Here is a 24,257-nt window from a genome sequence, read left to right on the forward strand (position 1 = left end):
ATGTCGTCTTTATTCTATTGGTGAGAGCAGGAGGTGAAAGAAGCTGGAAGCAGGCTAGACAGATTGGGGGTGTGGAGGGCAAAGAACCAGGACCAGGAAGGAGCAGGCAAAGTATTATAGACTGACTTGAACAGGGACGGAGAGGATGAAGAATCTGGGACAGGCAGGAATGAGGCTGAGCAGGCAAAGATCTAGGACAGGCAAGACTGGGTCAGAATGGGTGAAGGATCTGGAACAGGCAGGAACAGGGCAGAGCAGGTGAAGGATCTGGGACAAGCAAGAGTGGGTTGGAACAGGTGAAAGGTCTGGGACAGGGCAGAGCAGGTTAAGGATCTGGGACAAGCAAGAGTAGGTCAGAATGGGTGAAGGATCTGGCAGAGGCAGGAACAGGGCAGAACAGGTAAAGGGTCTACTCCACCCAACCAATAAGGCTGCTGGGGTGATATAACATAGCCAGGGATCCATGTGAAAAGGAGATTAGTGCTTGCCAGCTGCTCCTGTCCCAGTGGTTAGGAAGAGCAGCCAGCAACCAGGAGGTCCCAGAATCAAACCCTGGCAGAGCCTTACACAAAGAATATCACGAGAAGTCCCAAGACCATGTCATGTAAAGCTTACACCGGAGAAGAGCAAGAGAGGGGATAACATAGTTAGATTTATATATATATATTAATGAAATTAATTCTCTGAAGAGAAGCAGACGATTGCTAGAACCAAAGGCTCAGAGGCAAACACTTACTGTTCTGTCCACAGGGCACAGAAAATAGACTTGTCAAAGTTGTGGTCCTCCAGTGGTGCAGTTCAAAAACAGAGAGGGTCATAAGAATAGTAATGTCAATATTTGTAACCTTCTTTATATCATGTTTTTGGGTATTGGGTGCTTTGTTGTCATAAGACTGACCCTGTAAAAGGTGCCCGGAAGGGTGTGGGGTATAGGTGAGCCATTTTGTTTGTGAAACAACTGCCCCTCTCTTCTTCTGCCTTTTTCTTAGGGCTAGGAAAAACACAAGCAGCCTCTTACACTCCTTACCCACCATACCCAAAGTGTACTCACTCTGTAACCTTCCTTCCCCATTTTGCCTGAAGTGCAAGTTTGGGTGTAATTCAGGCCACAATTCAGTTTAAAATAAGTTAAGTAAATGTACAGCAGTTCACTTCTTTGTACTGAACCACATATAATAGTAAGGAACTATGTGCCATGATGATACAACTGTGTTTTTTTAATATATTCTTTTCTATTCTTTGGGTTTATGGTATATAATGTCAGATGTTACATATATGATATATGCTGATATATGTTCTCTGTGTTTAACCTTCATCCTTCTCTCACTTTATTCTGCTTCTATTATGACATTGTCGTTCTTTCACCTTCCCTTTCATTATCCACTTAATTGAATCACAATGTGCTCTTATTCCATTCAGATCATGAATCCTTATACTCATAGTTTTATGCCAGCTTGGATCACCCAGTACTATAATATTAGTTCTCTGCTCCTCTCCGCACACTGGCCCCCCTTAGCTCATAACAAGGTTACAGATATATAGAAACATTGGGGTAACAGTCACCCTTCTGTAGTTCCAGGGGTATCAGGGCACAAATAAGCACTCACCCCAAATCTCCCCCTAACTGGCCTTCAGGCTGAGCCCCCTTAGCTCATAACAAGGTTACAGATATATAGAAACATTGGGGTAACAGTCCTTCTTACTTGGACAATGCTATAGTTGCAGAGATCCCCAAGGCAGTCTAAGAATCCACCCCCAGTCTTTTTAGTCCAAATCACTTGCCTTCAATCATCCCACTTCATTCACTTATTTAGCCCAAGAGACCTTCAGACTTGCCCCCTTCCACACAGCTACTCTTAAGGGGCCTGCCCCTTACTTTTCCTTAGTGAGACAGCAGAACGGCAGTTATCGGTTTATATAATAAATAAAAGAATATCAGAAGTGAAGGGATATAATTTAGTATCATAACCAGCTGTGGTTATGACTGAACTAATGCATATAGAAATATGTTCTGCCAAGACACCTGCATTTACAGGATAGTGCTGTTCTGCAGCTTTAATATAAAAGCCGTGTCCTCTAACATTCACTCTTTGATAGATGAGTCAAATAAAAAAATTGTATCAAATCACCAGCCTCCCACCGGGGCAAATGAACTACTGAGATTGCCTGGATAATTGATGCTTGATTGATCCTGTATCAGTTTTATCACAGAGTCATCCAAAGACGTATCTCTAACCTTTTTTTTATATAAACCATAACAATAATAATAAACTTTGGGTTTTAACAGTCCTAAAGTGAACTTGAAATTGTTTTCATTTTTTTATGACTGCAGTGGAAAGAACTCCTGATTTATTTGTTTGTTTAACAGAAGGGCAACCTGTAAAAGCATGTTTTCTTCTTTGAAGAAAAACCAAATAAACATTGGCCCCTTCTCCTTGGCATTACTGTAATTCAGTGTGGAAGTGAAATAGAATTCAAACATTTCTAATTGTTTTATAGAGACAGGAAAGATGTAGACCATGGGTCGCTAAACATTCTTACTTGTCAGCCACAGACAAATGTAAAAAATTTGGGAAGCAACACAGTCATCCTTACAGTTTCCAAATATAGGCTGTGATTGGCAATTAGGTAGTCTCTATGCACACTATCATCTTACAGGGGGCTTTGCTTGGTAGTACATCTTGTTTATCTTCAACCAAAACTTGCCACCAAGCCAGGAATTCAAAAACAGCCACCTGATTTGGGGGCACTAGGAGCAACATCCAAAAGGGTTGGTGAGCAACATGTTGCCTCAGAGCCACTGGTTGGGGATCACTGATGTAGAGAGTAGGGTAAAATGGTCACAGTATGACAAGGTGGCGACAGTAGGGTAAGATGGTTACAGTTGAACATAATGGAGTCAGTATGACAGGAAGGAAATAGTAGAGTAAGATGGTTACAGTAAACTATGATGGTGGCAGAAGTACAAGATGTCAGGCAAAATGGCGGCTATAGGGCAACATATAGGCAAGACGGTGAAAGTGGGGCAAGATGACTATAGCTGGAGAAGATTCAATCAGTAGGATAACATACAGCAAAGCAAGATGGAGACTGTAGGATAAGATGGACACAGTAGGGGCAAGATGGAGACTGTAGGGTAAGATAAAACAGTAGGACAAAATAAAGACTGTGGGGGAAGATAGTCAAGTAAGGCAAGATGGAAACAGTAAGGCATGATGGAAACAGTAGGGGAAAATGGTGACAGTAGAGCAAGATGGAGACAGTACGACAAGAATGAGAAAGTAGAATAAGATGGTTGTTGAACATGTTGTTGTGGAAGTTGAACACAAAGGAAACAGCAGTGTAAGATGGCAATATTTTAGCAAGATAGAGAGAGTAGGGCAGGAAGAAACAGTAGGACAAGATGGAGACTGTAGGTCAATTGGAAACTGTAGGGCATCAAAGAAACAGTAGGGTCGATGGAGACAGAAGGACAAGGACTCCTAACTATGATGGAAGACACAACAAGAGATGACACCTGGAACCCTCTGACTGCCAGCTTTCCTTCTGTTCAGACTGGAGGTTCCAGCTTAGCAATGAGAGTCAGTGTTGCAGAGAATTATAGTTTAATTGGCCTTTAAACTTAAGTACACCATGTTATCTCCTGCTGGGCCTCTTCCAGGAGTCACCTGTGAGCTATTGTAAGCTGATGAGCTCAGTTGGAGGCATAAAGCAATTTAAGCTGGAGATATCATGTTCCACAAAAAAAACAGAGCTGCTCCAATTTTAACATCATCATAATATGGACTGTTACATAGTCATCCCCATATCTTTATTTTTATTTCTTACTGAGGGTTTGTGTTGTAATTTGCACTGTAATTTGCAATTTGCATGTAAATATTTAAAGGCACATATTTGGAATTCTATGTGGTTATGGGGCACATAGAACATAGAAGATCTTATTTCTTCAGGAGAGGTGGTAGCCTGACCCCTAAGTTGTAGTACAATGTTTGATGACCTAAAAAAAAGCCAAGCCAAGGCTGCTGTGAGCGCTGTTATTAAGCATTCATTATTTATTGCACATTGGAGATGAATGATGTTCTGTCCTCACCACATGTTACCCTGAGGTAGTGTGTAGCTTGACATACAGCTAAACCTTCCCACACACCAAGATCAGGGGTTAAATCTGTTGAACTTTATTGGGTGATTGTGGAAATGAGAGTGGTAAAACTGTAACACAAATGAAATAAACACAATGAGTATATAGGAAATATGTAACACAGAAAAACAGCTGCAACATAAACACATCAAGGCTGGATCAGATTACAGTCATGGCCAATATTGTTGGCACTCCAAAAATGTTTCCAGAAAATCAAGTATTTCTCACAGAAAAGTATTGCAGTAATACATGTTTTGCTATACACATGTTTATTCCCTTTGTGTGTCACACATAATGTCACACAAAACTCCAAAAATGGGCTGGATAAAATTATTGGCACCCTTTCAAAATTGTGGATAAATAAGATTGTTGCAAACATGTGATGCTCCTTTAAACTCACCTGGGGAAATTAACAGGTGTGGGCAATATAAAAATCACACCTGAAAGCAGATAAAAAGGAGAGAAGTTCACTTAGTCTTTGCATTGTGTGTCTGTGTGTGCCACACTAAGCATGGACAACAAAAAGAGGAGAAGAGAACTGTCTGAGGACTTGAGAACCCAAATTGTGGAAAAATATCAACAATCTCAAGGTTACAAGTCCATCTCCAGAGATCTAGATTTGCCTTTGTCCACGGTGTGCAACATTATCAAGAAGTTTGCAACCCACGGCACTGTAGCTAATCTTCCTGGGCGTGAACGGAAGAGAAAAATTGATGAAAGGTTGCAACACAGGATAGTCCGGATGGTGGATAAGCAGCCCCAAACAAGAAATTCAAGCTGTCCTGCAGGCTCAGCGAGCATCAGTGTCAGCGTGAACTATCCGTCGACATGAAATGCTATGGCAGAAAACCCAGGAGGACCCCACTGCTGACACAGAGACACAAAAAAGCAAGACTACAGTTTGCCAAAATGTACTTGAATAAGCCATAATCCTTCTGGGAAAATGTCTTGTGGACAGATTAGACCAAGATACGGCTTTTTGGTAAAGCACATCATTCTACTGTTTACCAAAAATGGAATGAGGCCTACAAAGAAAAGAACACAGTACCTACAGTGAAATATGGTGGAGGTTCAATGATGTTTTGGGGTTGTTTTGCTGCAAATCAAAGGCTGGGTGCCTTCAATGTGTTCAAGGCATCATGAAATCTGAGGATTACCAAAGGATTTTGGGTCGCACTGTAGAGCCCAGTGTCAGAAAGCTGGGTTTGTGTCTGAGATCTTGCGCCTTGACCAATTGGCAATATGGGTGGCTAAGTGGCAGATGAGATTTTATGTGGATAAATGTAAGATCATGCACCTGGGATGTAAAAATATGCAAGCCACTTATACCCGTAATTTGCACTAGGCAAATCCATAATGGAGAAGGACCTTGGAGCCCTTGTAGATAATAAACTTGGCTGTAACAAGCAATGCCAGGCAGCAGCTGCAAGGGCTAACAAGGTTTTGAGCTGTATTAAAAGGGGTATAGATTCACGGGAGGAGGGGGTTAATCTTCCCCTTTACAGAGCACTGGTAAGGCCCCATCTAGAATATGCTGTTCCGTTCTGGTCTCCAGTGCTCAAACGGGACATTATTGAGTTAGAGAGGGTCCAGAGAAGGGCAACTAAGCTGGTAAAGGGTATGGAAAGTCTCAGTTATGAAGAAAGACTGGCCAAGTTGGGTTTGTTTACACTGGAGAAGAGGCGCTTAAGAGGTGACATGATAACTATGTATAAAATATAATAACCTTTCTAATGTTTTATTTACTAGTAGGTCCTTCCAACGGACACGAGGGCACCCACTCCGTTTAGAAGAAGGGAGGTTCCGTTTAAATATTCGGAAAGGGGTAGAGTCCTTTAAATACCTAGGAATTCGGATACACGCCAACCTAAATAAATTTGAAGAACTAAATATACACCCAATTCTTAAGCTAATAGAAAAGAAACTAATGCTGCAACCATTCTGGAAGCCCAGGTAATAGGCTCACTGGAGGAGCTAAAAAATCTCCTATATCAAGGCATAAAAAGGCCTCTCCGCTAATGAAAGCAACAGTGAGAGCATGGCAGACAGCAAATAGTTTTTACCCCAAACCACAGCAATACTACTCGACATATACGCCGCTATGGTATAACCCACATCTTAAACACTTCAAAACAGTACCAGACCCACAAATATGGGCACAATACAATATAAAATACCTGGCTGATGTCATGGTAAACGTAAGATACTTACCTACCAAGACCTTAAACAAAAATGCTCTCTTCCTAACAGGATGCTTTTTAGGTATCTACAATTAAGGCATGCTGCGGAAGCCCAATTTGGCCTTATGCCAATCGATACAACCCCGAGACAAACAGATATAAGAATTCACATGGAAACCTTTACAAAACCCCTGTCAAACTTCTACGCACAATTACTACAAGTAGGTAGTACATCCCTGGCTAGACTGTACACGAAATGGCAAAATGATATCCCTCAGATTACAACAGAACAATGGGAGGATATACTAGACTCTGCCTTCGAAGGGTCATTAGCAGCAAAGATAAAATGACCCAATTAAACTACCTACACAGAACCTACCTTACCCCCCAGTGGTTACACAGTATGAATTCCACCATACCCCAGAACTGCCCAAGATGTCAGCATGCTCCCGCAAACTTTATACATATGACCTGGGAATGCCCCAGAATCAAAATCTTCTGGGGAAAGGTAATACGGTTGATAAAAGAAAAAACAGACATAATACTACCAATGGACCCCAGAATTACACTGCTTAATCAAGTAGAGGAAATATCATCAAGTAGGGGGCAAAGAACATTGTTATCAATATTGTGTATGTATGCAAAAAAAAACAATTGCAACCCACTGGAAATCCAGCGGAGCACCCTCTATACATTACTGGGAACAATTGATAGAAAAGGCCATCCCACTGTATAAACTTACTTATATGAGAAGAGGATGCCCAGACAAATTTTATAAAGTGTGGGAACCCTGGTTAGACTTAGACCCAACAGTGAACTAAACCCCCTTAAGGCTGTATATATAGGACAAAACCAAATATATTGAGTCGTATCTCCCCCTAAACAATGACAACACACAATAAGTGTAAGGAATAAGACACCATCACGGTTAATTTAGTTACAATTTTATTTTCAATGTAAAAATGACATATGCAATGCAATTACTATGCTTTTCTGTATTTGTTTGATTTATATATAACTCAATACTTGCAATCATAACATGTAACATGATACTGTGTAACGCTTTTGAATGCTCAATAAAAGAATTGTTAAAAAATATATATATATTCGGAAAGGATTCTTTACTGTGAGAGCTGTAAAGTTGTAGAATTCCCTCCCCAAATCAGTTGTGCTGGCTGATACATTATATAACTTTAAGAAGGGGCTGGATGGATTCTTAGCAAGTGAGGGAATACAGGGTTATGGGAGATAGCTCTTAGTACAAGTTGATCCAGGGACTGGTCCGATTGCCATCTTGGAGTCAGGAAGGAATTTTTTCCTCTCTGCGGCAAATTAGAGAGGCTTCAGATGGGGTTTTTTGCCTTCCTCTGGATCAACTAGTAGTTATGCAGGTTATATATAGGCATTATGGTTGAACGTGATGGACGTTTGTCTTTTTTCAATCCAACTTACTATGTTACTATGTCTTGCAGCAGGACAATGACCCCAAACATACGTAAAAAAGCACCCAGAAATGGATGGCAACAAAGCGCAGGAGAGTTCTGAAGTGGCCAGCAATGAGTCCAGATCTAAATCCTATTGAACATCTGTGGAGAGATCTTAAAATTGCTGTTGGGAAAAAGGCGCCCTTCCAATAAGAGAGACCTGGTGTAAGAAATCGTGGGTTTTTCTGTGGATGGTGGGACAGTACATCTGCGAGAAGCGGGGCACGGTTGGTTTTCAGTACCAAATATAATCAGTGCACCAGATCCCTGGGTAAATTTGTCAGGGAACAATGGAATATTATTGGTGCTGACAGTGATTTAAGGAGGATTGTCCCGGAACCACCAATGATTTGTTATAGAAGGGGTACTAATCTCAGGGATCTCCTAGTCAAAAGTGATCCGGTTAAGTGTTATTCCCCACAACGTGGTACTTGGCTTACAGGGACAAAACAGGGGTGCCATCGATTCCCAAATTGCACCTCGTGCTGGTACATGACACCTGGGGATTCATTCTTGCATCCGCACACAGGCAAACGGTACAAGATCAGACATCACATTACTTGTATAACTACCCATGTTATTTACTTAATCACATGTCCCTGTGGGTTATCCTATGTGGGCAAGACGGATCAAACTCTACGATTGCGGATGGATGGGCATCGTTCTGCTATAAGCACGGCGTTTAGAGATGGTACAACAAATAAGCCCGTGGCCAAGCATTTTTTAGATAAGGGACATAGGTTACCCACCTTCCATTACATTGGCATCGATCATGTCCCGCCACTTGTGCGGGGTGGGGACCGGGCCAGAATACTTCTCCAAAGGGAGGTATTCTAGATTAAAAAGCTGGGCACCCTGGCACCGGCAGGGCTGAATGAAAGTTGTTCGTTTCTGTGAGTGATGTCTTTGTATATATTTTCTTGACTCTTTTGGAGTATTATATACATATATTGGCTCTGTGATATGTAACTTTGTTGTCAGTAGAAAAGTATGAATTTTTTAACCTATTGTATTTCTCGTGCTGCACACTTCTTTATGTACAACAATAACCCTAGTTATTATTTATTCCTTCTACAGGGTTGTCTTTCCCTGTCATGTGATTGGGGTGGGAGTGTGCAGTTGGGTGAGTGTTACAGGTTTTATCTATTTATTCACTGATTTTAATTGTATATATAGTAACATAGTAAGTAACATAGTAAGTTGGGTTGAAAAAAGACATACGTCCATCAAGTTCAACCATAATGCCTATACCTAACCTGCCTAACTACAAGTTGATCCAGAGGAAGGCAAAAAACCCCATCTGAAACCTCTCTAATTTGCCTCAGAGGGGAAAAAATTCCTTCCTGACTCCAAGATGGCAATCGGACCAGTCCCTGGATCAACTTGTACTAAGAGCTATCTCCCATAACCCTGTATTCCCTCACTTGCTAAGAATCCATCCAGCCCCTTCTTAAAGCTATATAATGTATCAGCCAGTACGACTGATTCGGGGAGGGAATTCCACAACTTCACAGCTCTCACTGTAAAAAATCCTTTCCGAATATTTAAATGGAACCTCCCTTCTTCTAAACGGAGTGGGTGCCCTCGTGTCCGTTGGAAGGACCTACTGGTAAATAAAACATTAGAGAGGTTATTATATGATCCCCTTATATATTTATACATAGTTATCATGTCACCTCTTAAGCGCCTCTTCTCCAGTGTAAACAGACCCAACTTGGCCAGTCTTTCTTCATAACTGAGACTTTCCATTCCCTTTACCAGCTTAGTTGCCCTTCTCTGGACCCTCTCTAACTCAATAATGTCCCGTTTGAGCACTGGAGACCAAAACTGAACAGCATATTCTAGATGGGGCCTTACCAGTGCTCTGTAAAGGGGAAGAATAACCCCCTCCTCCCGTGAATCTATACCCCTTTTAATACAGCTCAAAACCTTGTTTGCCCTTGCAGCTGCTGCCTGGCATTGCTTGCTACAGCTATGGTCTTGATAAAGGTCTTAGGTGGAGACCGAAATGTTGGCAGTTTTATTAGCATGGTACAATAAAAATAATGTTTTATCTTTAAAAGTTCCTGGTGTGCACCTTATATTTTTGGATTTTTTGGATAATCAGATACATGGAGGTAGCACCCAGGTAATGTGTATTGTAAGTATGGTGTGCTGAAAGCGTTTTGGACTGTATATTGTGACATGCTGAATGCCTGTACACGCACTTTTGGGGGAATTAGCAATGGTAGGCAGGCAGGCAGGCATGCAGAGGATCTGGAGCATAGAGACAGGGACACCAAGTCTTCAGGCAAAACTCAGGTTTATTAAGGGCCCATTCTTCCCAACAGAAACATAAAGACAATAGTTCATACACAGTTCAGTGTTATGATATGTCCCTCCTTCAGGGTTCTCACCTTCCAGGGTTGGTTCCACACTCTGGAACACTCAGGCTTCACAGTAAGCCTTGCCGAGCCCTCTCAGCACTCATCCATTTGGTCAGAACTCCCTCTGCTTCCTGGCAGTGGCAGGAGGCACCCCCAGCTCCTCTGGGAGTTCCTAACACAGGCAGCCCTCCTGCTCTGTGCCCTGCTATGAGTGACCTTCACACAGTCACGGTTCAATCCCAACTCCAACTCCGTAAATCACACAACCCCTTTTATTGGCTGCTCACCTGCAGCCTAATCAGGCAGCTCCCTACAGCTGGCCAAATCAAACCTTAAAGGAGATTTACTCCAAAACAGCATTACCTGCTGTAAAACCAGGTATTTTACCTTGAATACTGGTGGAAATACACCAAATAACGCTCTTTCCCATTGCATCTCTCACAATATATATATATAGTCAAAAATCTTACAGATTATGGCGAGCCAATTGTGCAGGAGAGCAATGCATGGCATTTAATTCATATTTATAAGTGTATATTATTGTGTAGCAAACCAATCGATTGTTTTGTTTTGTGTTGTTTTAGTCTTTGTTTTAAGTTTAAAAAAAAATGGATGTCTTAGCTAAAAAGATTGCCAAGGTCACATGCTCAGGGGAGATTGTTAAGTGTATGCAGGGATCTCCAGACCCATGGGCAATGGCTCAGGCGTATGTGACCAGGGCAATTCAGGAAAAATGTATGTCGAAGTCAAAAGGGAAAAGTGCATTGGTTTTTGCTGCCTGCTGGATAGCATAACAGTATAAAACGCTAGCGGTGCAGAAAGAGAATCTGGAGGAAAAGATTCTTTATTTGAATGATACAATTGATTCTCTGAAATTTTCTGTTGAAAATGCTGCTATTTCCATTAGCAACCAGCAAACAATGACAGAAAACAAGAAGGAGAATGAGCAGCTCAAACAGAGGCTGATGGATGCAGAGGGCACCATTAAAAGTTTGGTTGCAACCTCAACCAGCAATGTAGGGACTGATCATTCTAAATGTTTATCAGAGATTAAAGGGTTACAAGCTCAGTTAAGAAGTCCTGTTGTATTAGCTCTTACTGGGCAGATTAATACTAAGGGTAGAGATGTGTCTGCTAATGGTTTAAAAGAAAGCAGTAGGAAATGTAACACTGCAACTGAAGGTAATGTGGCTAGTTTAGAATGTACTAGTCATGCCAGGCCTTCTAAAGTGATTTCTAATTGTGCCGAGTACAGGACTGATAAACTGAAACATATCAGTACAGAAAGACAGGTTTCTAACCCCCTGCAATGTAGGAAACAGCATAACAATGAAAGGGTGTCTGCAATACAGGCTTCCCACCCTGCAAAACAGACTTGTAACAATTCAGTTAAAAAACACATAGAAAAGAAACAGTTTAGGTGCTATGCATGTTCCAAAGTTGGGCACATAGCCAGGTACTGTACCATGAAACGCTATTATTGGAATAATAATAATTGGTAAAATGAAAGAGAGAATTGGAATTCCTCTAGGTGGGGATTTCAAAAGAAAAGTAGGAATGGGAATACATGGATCCCATATCAGCTTCTTACAACTCAGAGAGAAAGGCTGAGTGCAGAGAACTCAAACCTCCAAAATGCATGGGGAACATTTAAAAAAGAGCTGGAAAGTATCAAATTAGAACTTTCTCAAATTAAAGGAAGAAGGGCTAATGAGAATAGAGGAAAACAAAATGTGAATATGCCCTAATGTTTTCCCTTCACCAAGTTTATATTTTACAGGATAAACAAGGATTCAAGATTATGTGAAGGAGAATTCTGTGCCTTACCTTGTCCTGTGGAAAGAATAAAAAAATTATAGAGGACCTTATTTGTTTGTTTTTTTCCTTTTTACACAGAAGGAGAAGCCTCTAAATTGGTTTGGTACAGTCAGGTTATACAAATTAAAAACATTTTTGGTTTTTAATAGTTAGAATGAACTGCACTGTGAGGGAGTAAAATGGTTGCTGCTTTAGTTTAATAGGAGAGTAAAAATCACTGAGGCACAATTTGAATTTTATTTTTGATATGATTTGCCTGAATCAGATTTTGTTTTTTTTTTACTCTTTGTATTAGCAGCAACACGTTTGTGACATTTTTACATAGACTGCATGCTGCTTAATAACCTCGATATATGTTATGTGTTTCTGTGTCAAAGCAGTATTCAGTCTATAGTTTTTTTTTCCAAAGTTTGTCTTTCGTTGTTTGTATCTTGAGTTTGATGTGCGTGTAAAGTCTTCAAGGTGGGGTTTTTTAAAAACATTTCACTCTACAAGTCTTCATTATAGAGTTACCAGTCCGGTTTGTCCTATACATTTCTAGTTACAGCAAATGTTATGTTTATCGTCTGTCTGTCCAAAACAACAAACCAGCTATTTAGATGATCAGGCATGAAACTGAGGGGAAATACTGAGACAAAGATGACAAACATCTCACTAGTGATTTGGCTAAGATAGTGCTGCACACTTTAGTGTAGTGTTCACACCTATCCATGAATTGAGGTGCTAATCCCAGCTATGATGATTAAAATGTGCCACAGAGATTCTCACCCTACCCCACAACAATAAAGGGTTTTCCCTGTGTGGTCTCTTTCATATGGTAACCGTGGTAAGCAAAATGTGTTGGGTGTTGCAAACACCAAAGTTTAAAAGCCATGGGTTACTGCAGAGGTCTAAAATGGGATCCAGCCCAGACCTGGGTGGAGTAGTGTCAAGTGGGTAAGTGGTGTGTATAGCACACAGACAATACAGCAAAGTAAGCTGGAAACAAAACCTCTACAAGTGTGTGGGATTTTCTAACTGGCAGAAGGATTCAAATTATGAGTATAAACTGTGAGTGTTTTTATAATTAGGTTAAATACAGTACCCAAAAACTTAAGCATGTGTGAGTGTTATATAATTTGGGTCTCAGTAATCCTTTCACTTTCAGCACAAATACATATTATCCATTAATGGGTGTCCCTGAATGTTATACCTTTTTGTATTTAGAGGGCTCTTTCCTTGTAAAGTCCTTCGCCCTCTAGGTGGGGATTTGTAAGAAATCGTGTATCTTGGGTGCCATTATTTGTGAGATATATATATATATGGGTTTGTGGCTCTATACATATTTATGTATCATACTGTGTAGAGGGGAGTTCTACTGAGTCCTATAAACCAGTTGTTCAAGTTGCACCCGAAGCCAAATCTCCATATCAAAGGGTTTTTCTGTGGATGGTGGGACAGTACGTCTGCGAGAAGCCATAAAACTCAACAGTTACTGAACAACCATTATCAACCCCCATCTGATCCATTGGTATGTGGGGGGCAGTGGCTGAAAGGTGTATAAATGTGGGCTGGACAGTGGTCAAGGGAGCAACCTGGAGGAACCTGGGAAAGGAACCTGGCAAAGGAACCTGAGGGGAGAACCTGGGGAGAACTGCATCAGAAGTGACCGGGCAGGATGTGAGACAGACCAGAGAGGAGGCCATGGCTAGAGAAAAGGAACCAGACCACCATGTTCTGTGTTTTTTGGTAGCTATGATGATGTAGACTTCGTTATTAATAGTAGTTGTAAATAATGTAAATATATTTTGTTGTGGTAACTAATCTTTTCATTGTAACTGTCCATTGATTTGCTACTCAATATATTCATTTTAATATACACTTATTGGTGTGGGTTATTTGTCTGCTTCTCAAAAGAACCAGAACCCTAGTAAGAGGGGTGATTAATATTATTATTATATTATATTAATATATATATATAGTCAAAAATCTTACACTGGATTTTGCAAAGGAGTTTGTTGGAGTTTGCAAAGGAAGAGTGGTCCAAAATTCCTGGTGAGAGGTGTAAGAAGCTTACTGATGGTTATAGGAAGCAACTGATTTCAGTTATTTTTTCCAAAGGGTGTGCAACCAAATATTAAGTTAAGGGTGCCAATAAATTTGTCCAGCCCATTTTTGGTGTTTGGTGTGACATTTGGTGTGATAAGAGCCATGCAATGTGGGGGAGTGAAAGCCCACGTGGGGGTGACTTCACATCAGGACCCATCATAGGTGATGTGGAGGTCACACCATAACCCAAACTCACAAACATTTATTTTCCCAGAACCCATACCATTTATACTAGAGGTACCAAAACCTGAGTATATGTTTAATTTAAAATGGCCTTTCATACGGGTCCAAACATCACTGGATTTGGGCACCCGGTTTGTCAGATAGGAATATCTGGGCAGGGGCAGGTCACACAGTAGTGATGTTTAGTCTGTATGGGGCCGGTGGGATCATTTAGAATTGATGAATTTAATTTCATCTTTCCATTATGTTCCCACAAGGAGTTATGGACATTTGTATCATTGGTCCAGTCCATACACAGGAGGCCATAAAACTCACACTGTGTCCTGCTAATGGTGACACCCCTTGCATTCCTTAGGGAGGGGGGAGTGTCCAGTTACCTGATCCCCTGCAAACTGGGATAAATAGTCAGCTCTTCTGACTATACTTTGGAGGACCAAATTCTATTGGAAGTTTATCCTGTGGTTTCCACTTGCCTCCAGGACTAGAAGGACTCTGATGGTACAGTATAGGACTTCTATGTTTTTCCCTTTTATTTTAAAACTGTTTGTACTCATTTTACTGTATGTCCTTTTTGTAACATCTTGTTTTAAATTTGCACTGTTATACCTTTTATAATATTAAATATAAAATTTAATAAGTTTGTCCTTGATGCTCTAAAACGTACCTACCCTCTGAGTGTGTAACTGTTTTGTGTGCCTTAGCCCTCTGCATGCTGTATGCTAATTAACCCTTTGACTGCTGGAAAGGAGTGTGTGTGTCATGTGCTGGAGACATGACAAATGAAGTATTTACATGCTCTTGTTATGCACTGACTAATTACAAGTCTACCCATTTCTGAGTGGTCACGGCTCACTGGCATGTATAGAAACTGTCCATTTGCAAAGAGCTCTTAAATATTTATATATCTAAAAGTCCTGCATTTGGCTGCGTGGGAAGTTGCCTTTTTTATTATTATTATTATTCTGCAGCATTCCTTTAAATATCTAAAAAAGTTAATTTGAATATTTAATGGCATTGAAATGTCAATGTCAAGTAACACAGGCGACTTTGAGTCCAAATCATTCTTGGGTCGATGGAGATTTTCTTATCCTAAAGGGACTCTTTCCTTCTTGTCATTATTTCCCCTTTGGATTTTATCTAATGGGGATATGAAGAGGAGTATGATTAGATCTCCACTGGCTTTCTGGGGTTGTTCACCTTTGAATTAACTTTTAGTATGATGTAGAGCAGTGCTGTCCAACTGGCGGCCCGCGACCCCCCTCTGTGTGGCCCTCCACCTGTCTGGCTGCTTTGATGGCTTACTCTTGTTTAAGCTTTAAATGGTATCAGTACTGTGATTAACTGCCCCCCCTGCATGGTTCTCACCTCAGATTCAGGCTGTAATCAGGCTGTATTGTTTAAAAATGTAATCCCCTGTGTTTTTCACACCTTTTAATCTCTGCATTCACCCCCTGCAGTGTTCACACCTCAGGCTCAGGCTGTAATCACCCCATTGTTCCCCTGTTCACACCTCATTAGCAGTAGAAACCCACAAATAATCCCTGCACACTACAAAAAGAACATATACTGAGGTGGTACTGCAATTAAAAAGTTTTTAAATATATAGTTATTGTGCAGACTGTAGGAGCAGTGCCAGCATTGTGTCACTGTAGGCTGCCTGTGTGTGCCATACACACAGGCAGCATAGGGCAAGCAGAGTATGGCACACACAGGCAGGGTAGGGAAGGCACAGTATGGCACACACAGGAAGGGTAGGGAAGGCAGAGTATGGCACACACAGACAGAGTAGGGCAGGCAGAGTATGGCACACACAGGCCAAGTTTGGCACAAACCAGCCAAGAATGGCACACACAGTGAAAGTATGGCACACGCAGGCAGGGTAGGGAAGGCAGAGTATGGCACACACAGGCAGGGTAGGGAAGGCAGAGTATGGCACACACAGGCAGGATAGGGAAGGCAGAGTATGGCACACACAGGCAGGGTAGGGCAGGCAGAGTATGGCACACACAGACCAAGTATGGCACAAACCAGCCAAGAATGGCACACACAGTGAAAGTATGGCACGCAGGCAGGGTAGGGCAGGCAGAGTATGGCAGGTTTTTGCTGTACTACAACCATTAATATGGGTATGGTCATGTGATAACATGGGTGTGGTTTCAAGTGGGTGCGGTTTCAAAAAGGGGAGTGGTCAAAACTGGCTTCCATTATCGGCCCTCCACCACGTAGGTCGGAAAAATTCCGGCCCTCGGTACAACAGAAGTTGGACAGCACTGATGTAGAGAGTGCTATTTTGAGAAAAAGTGCAATTGGTAAAAAATGTTTTTTTATATATGTATATTGTTTTTATTTGCATATTATCAAATATATCTATTATAACATTTGTAATGAGGTATTGTCTTACATAGTTACATAGTTACATAGGGTTGAAAAAAGACCAGTGTCCATCAAGTTCAACCCATCCAAGTAAACCCAGCACACCTAACCCACACCTACCAATCTATACACTCACATACATAAACTATAAATACAACCACTAGTACTAACTGTAGATATTAGTATCACAATAGCCTTGGATATTCTGATTGTTCAAGAACTCATCCAGGCCCCTCTTAAAGGCATTAACAGAATCTGCCATTACCACATCTCTGGGAAGGGCATTCCACAACCTCACTGCCCTCACCGATAAAAACCACCTACGCTGCTTCAAATGGAAGCTCCGTTCCTCTAATCTAAACACCTCTGGTGCGTTGATTGTTTTTATGGGAAAAAAGAACATCCCCCATCTGCCTATAATCCCCTCTAATGTACTTGTACAGAGTAATCATGTCCCCTCGCAAGCACCTCTTTTCCAGAGAAAACAACCTCAACCTCGACAGTCTCACCTCATAGTTTAAATCTTCCATCCCCTTTACCAGTTTACCACGTCTCTGCACTCTCTCCAGCTCATTAATATCCTTCTTAAGGACTGGAGCCCAAAACTGCACCGCATACTCAAGGTGAGGCCTTACCAGGGACCTATAAAGGGGCAAAATTATGTTCTCATCCCTTGAGTCAATGCCCTTTTTTATACAAGACAGCACTTTATTTGCTTTAGTAGCCACAGAATGACACTTCCTGGAATTAGACAACTTGTTATCAACAAAAACCCCTAGATTCTTCTCCATTAAGGACACCCCCAACACATTACCATTCAGTAGATAGTTCGCGTTTATATTTTTCCTACCAAAATGCATAACTTTGCACTTATCAACATTGAACCTCATTTTCCAGTTTGCTGCCCAGTTTTCTAATTTTGTCAAATCGCTCTGCAAAGCAGCAGCATCCTGCATGGAACTTATAGTTTTGCACAATTTTGTGTCATCAGCAAAAATAGAAACAGTACTCTCTATGCCCTCCTCCAGGTCATTAATAAACAAGTTAAAAAGCAAAGGACCAAGGACTGACCCCTGTGGTACTCCACTAACCACACTGGTCCAATTAGAAAATGTTCCATTTACCCCCACTCTTTGTACTCTATCCTTCAGCCAGTTCTCTATCCAATTACAAATATTATGTTCTAGGGCAATATTCCTTAATTTGATCATTAACCTTCTGTGAGGTACTGTATCAAACGCTTTAGCAAAGTCCAAGTAGATGACATCAGCTGCCATTCCAGCATCGAGGTTCCTACTCACCTTCTCATAAAAGGCGACTAAATAAATAAATGCTGGCACAAACTAATAGTATTGTGAACTGCAATGTATTCAAGTACCCTATCCCTTATTACCCCTTCCAAAATTTTTCCTACTACTGATGTCAGACTAACAGGCCTATAGTTTTCAGGCTGAGAACGGGATCCCTTTTTAAATAACGGCACCACATTAGCAATCCGCCAGTCTCTCGGCACCATGCCAGACCTCAATGAATCCTGAAAAATTAGGTGAAGAGGTTTGGCAATCACAGCGCTCAGCTCATTTAATACCCTGGAATGAATCCCATCCGGCCCTGGACCTTTGTTTACCTTTACATGTTCAAGTCTCTTTTGAATTTCCTCCCGAGTGACCCATGCGTCAGTAGCTAAATTACTAGAACTGGGCATATTAAAAGGGAAGCCTTCATTATCTGGCTCCTCAGATGTATAGACAGATGAAAAATAAGAGTTCAAAATTTCAGCTTTTTCTCCGTTCTCGTCAACCAACTTACCCCCCAACCCCCCGTGATAATAAGGTTCCCACCCCTTCTTGCTTCATTTTTTTACTATTCCCATAATTAAAAAATAATTTTGGATTCTTTTTACTCCTAGCTGCAATATCCCTTTCCATTTCTATTTTAGCTTGCTTGATAGCTTTTTTGCATGCTTTATTTGCTTCCTTGTACCTGATGAAAGTTTCTGCTGTCCCAGCTAACTTGAATGCTTTAAAAGCACGTTTTTTCTTACCAACCTCGACACTAACACTTTTATTCAGCCATAAAGGTTTTGCTTTGCGATGCCTCTCCTTGCTTACAAGGGGGATATACTGTTGTGTATACCTGCAAAGCAATGTTTTAAAGATGTTCCATTTTCCTTCTGTGTCTAACCCCATGAAAGGCCTTTCCCAGTTGACACATTGCAGAGATGCCCTTATACTGGCAAAGTCTGCACGTCTAAAATTAAGCGTTTTAGTTACTCCCTTATAGAGCTGTCTCTGCAGCATTATCTCAAAGGAGACCATGTTGTGATCACTGTTCCCCAGATCCTCACCCACACAAATGTTAGAGATGAGTTCATTATTATTAGAAATCACCAGGTCCAAGATAGAGTCATTCCTAGTAGGTTCTTGAACCGCCTGAAATAAAAAGTTGTCATTTAGCATATTTACAAACCTACTAGCTTTTTATGACTTAGCCACCCCATTACTCCAGTCAATGTCCGGATAATTAAAGTCCCCATAATAACAACTTGACCCAGTTTTGAAGCCTCCTCCATTTGCAACAATAGCTGGGCCTCATCCCCCTCATCTATACGGGGTGGTTTATAGCATACACCAATGACCATTTTCTTTGTGACCTTCAGCCCTACTGAAATTTCTACCCAAAGAGATTCGACATTTTCATTGGTAATGTCTTTATTACATGGCTTTAAATCTGACTTTACGTAAAGACAAACCCCTCCACCCTTTTTAATCTCTCTGTCCCTCCTAAAAAGTGTATAACCATTTAAATTCACAGCCCAGTCGCATTTATCATCCCACCAGGTCTCAGTGATACCTATTAAATCATAATTTTCAATACATGCAATAGCTTGCAGCTCCCCTAATTTACCCGACAAGCTACGCGCATTAGCCAGCATGCAGCGGAGATTACTACTTCCTCTGATGTTTACATTAGCTAACGGAGAGTTAGAGCTAAGGCAAATATGAGACTGTTTTCCTTGTAACGGAAGCTCCTTATCTGATAAACTATATGCCCCCCTCACTCCTCCCCCACAACCCTTTGCTAGTCCCCCTGCCCCGTCTACACTAATTTTCCCATAGAACTCTAGCTCACCCACCCCCCCCTTGTCTAGTTTAAACACTCCTCCAACCTCTTAACCATTAAGAGCACATCCCCTAGCACAGCAGACCCCCTTCCATTGAGGTGCAATCCGTCACGGTTGTATAGATTGTACCCCATCTTGATAGTAATAGAGTATTCGAAATAGAAACATTTAAATTTAACATTTGTAACAAAGTTAGAACTTTCTGCTCATACCTAGTTTTCCTGGGCCCTGTGAGACTTAGCTTTCATTGTTGGTGCGTTTATTTGTTGGCTCCTGGGGGGTCCGTAGGCGTCTTGATTCTGCAAGTTTTGGAAGTACTGGGATGCTTCGACTAGAAGTGGATGTTCCTTGAGTATTTCCGTGTCGTACCACGTGGTTTGTCTAAATGTGTAAACTGTGAGATATTTGGTTGTTTGGGGTAAGGTGGTTATATATATAAGCCATGTGTTGAAGAATTTTTCGGTGATTTGTTCTTTCCTAGTAGTTGCTTCTAACCAATCTATGTAAAAAATGTGGTGTAATTTTTGTTTTGCTAATGCTATGGATGGGGTGTCTGGGGTTAGCCATTGATGTAATATTGTTTTCCGGGCTGCTGCCGCCAGTCTCCCTGCCAGTAGTTTCTCAGGTTTAGTTAGATGTGTGTAGGTTGTGGTGGTACTAAATAATGCCCATTCTAGTTTTATTTGAAGGGGTTTTCCCCGTCATCTGTGTCCAGTATGAAACAATTTCTTTCCAAAAGGTTTGTATTTTGGGACACGACCATAGGTTATGTATTAAATTAGCATTTGGGGAGCGGCATCTGAGGCATTCGTTTGATGTTAGACTGCCCATTTTGTGCCTCCTGTCTGGGGTGAGATAAGAGTTGTGGAGGATTTGTATTGTCATGTCTTGGTATTTGCTGACGGGAATCAGTTTCATGACGCCTGTATGTTGTTTTAAGATGTTGGATGTATTTGTATTTGGGATGTTGGTTGTCCATTTGAAGATGTGTTGTTTTTCTATGTCTGTATCCGTTAGTGTTCTGATAATTTGATATATGACGGAAGTATTTTGTTTTGTGTTTTTATCTTTCTAGATTTTATTTATTGGGCTGTTTTTGTCTTTATCTGTTAGTTGTTTTACGATTTGTGTTGCTTAATGGAGTATTTTTATGCGTAAATACATGTGTGGAGCGGTTAGGTCAGTTTGTGATATGATTGTGTGGTTCTTTCCCAGTAGGTCATGGATGTTGTAGAGCCCATTTCTACTCCATTAAGTTAAAGGAACAGTAACACCAAAAAATGAAAGAGCTTTAAAGTAATAAAAATATAATGCACTGTTGCCCTGCACTGGTAAAACTGGTGTGTTTACTACAGTAACATTACTATAATTGATATAATAAGCTGCTGTGTAGCCACGGGGGCAGCCATTCAAGCTGGAAAAAAGGAGAAAAGGCACAGGTTACATAGCAGGTAACAGATAAGTTCTGTAGAATACAATAGTGTTTTATCTGTTTTTTGCTATGTGCCTGTGCCTTTTCTCCTTTGAATGGCCGCCTCCATGGCTACATAGCAGCTTATTTATATAAATTATAGTAGACTTTCTGAAGTAAACACACAACTTTTACCAGTGCAGGGCAGCAGCACATTATATTTTAGTTACTTTTATACAATTTCATTTTTTGGTGTTACTGTTCCTTTAAGGTGGGGTTGTGGCGACCTGCAGGAAAGTCTATCGATTTCCTATCCATGATAGGTATGGCGAGATGTGCAATGATATGTCGTGTCTCTGTCTCACCGTATGCCATGCTTTGTGGGTATCTATGAATAGGGAGTTGTTTTGTATGGTGTATGGGAGTTGTGTTGGGGGTATATGTAGTAGGTAATTGATGGAATACTTTCCAATTAAATATTGGTCTGATGTTGCTGTTGTATAGAGATTTTTGTTTAATAGCCAGTCTCTTGCGTATCTAAGGAGGGCAGCTTCGTAATATTCTTTGATATTGGAGAGATTAAGTCCCCCTAAGTGCTTAGGCTGTTCCAGTTTGGTGAGATTTATTCTAGGGCGTTTTTTGTTCCAGATAAAAGTTCTAAAGATGTTGTTCAGCCGTTTTAAGCCTGTGGTTTTGATGTAGTATGGCAGCATTTACATTGGGTATAGTAGTTTTGGGAAAAGAAACATTTTAATGAAGTGTATTCTACCAGAGAAGGTCAGATTAATGTGTTTCCATTCTTGTGTTTCTTGTTGTAAGGCATCTATTGTTTTCCTTATATTTAGTGCGTATGTCTTTTTGTGGTCTGAGGGTATAGTTATGCCTAAATATTTTATACTGTGTTCAGCTTTTTTGAATGGGAATTGTGTAGGCCATGTAGTGGATGTCGATTGGGTGAGTTGTAGGGCTTCAGATTTGTCTAGGTTTATTTGAAAGCCTGCCACTTTTCCAAATCTTTGTATTATTGATAAAATTGCGTGTGTTTCCGTTTGGGGCTGGCTTAGGAATAGCAAAATGTTGTCTGCGAATGCTGTTACTTTGAGAATTGTTCGGCCTGTGTGGATTCCTTTCAATTTGGGTATCTTCATTATATGTCTCAGCAGGGGATCTATGGCTAGGTTGAATAGGTGGGGAGATAAGGGGCATCCCTGACGTGTCCCTCTTCCGATGATAAATCTTTCTGAGTTGCAGTTGTTAACTGTTATGAATGTGCTAGGTGAGCTATATAGGCTTTTGTATAGGTTAAATGTCTGTATGCCAAAGTGTTTTAATTTTTGTGGGCGACAGGTGTGCATGTGATGTTCTATCGAAGGCTTTGTCAGCGTCTAAGTTTATTAACATTTCTTGTTTTCTTTTCTCTAGGTTGTTTTGGAAGACTACTGTAAGTATTTTCCTGAGAGCTTGAACGGGATGTCATTGTCTAAGCAATCCGGTTTGGTGTTCTGTAAGTATTTTTGGTAGGATCTGTTGTAGTCTGTTGGCCATTATTTTAGATATTATTTTTATGTCTTGATTTAGCAGTGATATGGGTCTATATGAGCTTGGTCCCTGCCCTCTTTGGGGTTTAACATTATTCTGGCAACGTTGGCTTCATGCCATAGTGGGTGTCCCTATAGAGTGTTGTTATATAATGTTTCTAAATTGGGGGCTATGTCAGGTGCCAATTGTTTGTAGAATTCTGCTGGGAGACCATCCGGTCCTGGCGATTTCCCATTTTTTAATGTTTTAATTGTTTCTAATATCTCTGTTTTTGTTATAGGTGCGTCTAAGATGTTGTGGTCTTGTACGGAGAGTTTGTGGAGCTTAGCTTCTCGCAAGAATTGTAGGCCTTCCTGTGTCTTCTACTGTCTGATATAGTTTTTTAAAGTGGTTAGTAATTATGTTTATAATTTGACTCGGATCCTGTGTCCAGCCATCGGGTGTTTTAAGTTTTTGTATTAATGTGTTCCTGGTCTGCCTTTTCGCTAAAAGTACTAAGAGCTTTCCTGATTTGTTTCCATGCCTATAGAATTTATGTTTTGTGTAACTCAATGATTGGTATGCTTTTCCTCTCAATAAAGTATCGAAAAGTAGTTTGGTGTCTGTGTATTTATTTTTATCTTCTGTGTAGTGTGATGTTAATTGTTTGTGGAGGAGGTTGTATTTGTCATTGTATTGTTTTCTTTGTCGTATTAGATATGATGTTATGTGTCCTCTCAGGAGTGGTTTTGCCGCTGCCCAAAGTAGCTGTGGGTTATCCCAATGATTGATGTTGTCGTCAATGTAATTTGCCCAGCTAGTTTTTAAGAAGGTTTGAAAGTCCCACTGGAGCACAGATGAGACATTAATAACTTTAGTCCAGTGAAAAGTAGAGCATGGTCTGATATGTCAATATTGCCTATTTTGGCCGTTAAGACCTCCGGCAGCATTGCCCGGGAGACAAAGATGTAATCCAGTGTCGAGTGGGATTTGTGTACTCCTGAGTAGAAAGTATAGTCTTTGACTATGGGGTGTAGGTATCGGTATGTGTCGTGTAATTGTAGGATGTCACATAAGTTGTGTAGGTGTTTTGCTCTGTTTTTGAGTGTGTGGTGGCTTTACCTGATTTGTCCACGAAGTCATCCCAGGTTACGTTCATGTCGCCTCCTAGTATGATATTGGTGGCCCCCAGGAGTCAATCTTCTGTAGTACATCTGTAAAGAAATGTTTGTTTTCATTATTTGGCGCATATATATTTATTATTGCATATTTAACACCATATACATCTAGATCAGCAATTATGTAACAACCGTTTTTGTCTTAGGTTTTTGAGAGAGTACATTGTAGATCTTTACTTATTAGAATCGCTACTCCTCCTTTAGTTTTATAAGATGCTTCTATTACAATATGTAACCATTTATCTTTAAGTGTTTGTTTATCTTTTTGGCGCCAGTGGGGTTTCCTGTAAGAGGATGATTTGGGCCTTTTCTCTACGTAGTCGGTCTAATACCTTCCATCTTTTTATTGGGGTATTTAAGCCACCTACGTTCCAGGAGAGTATCTTAAATTCAGTG

General features: G+C 40.7%; 1 long non-coding RNA gene across 1 annotated transcript; it reads left to right on the plus strand.

Moving 5' to 3' along the window:
• Positions 1 to 21,768: 21,768 nt before the first annotated feature.
• LOC116410551 lies at positions 21,769 to 23,297 on the plus strand. Its single transcript, XR_004222469.1, has 2 exons — positions 21,769 to 22,669; positions 22,985 to 23,297. It is a non-coding gene; the product is annotated as an uncharacterized LOC116410551 (long non-coding RNA).
• Positions 23,298 to 24,257: the final 960 nt, after the last annotated feature.

Source organism: Xenopus tropicalis, chromosome 4, assembly GCF_000004195.4.
Source record: "Xenopus tropicalis strain Nigerian chromosome 4, UCB_Xtro_10.0, whole genome shotgun sequence".
Lineage (NCBI taxonomy): Eukaryota > Metazoa > Chordata > Amphibia > Anura > Pipidae > Xenopus > Xenopus tropicalis.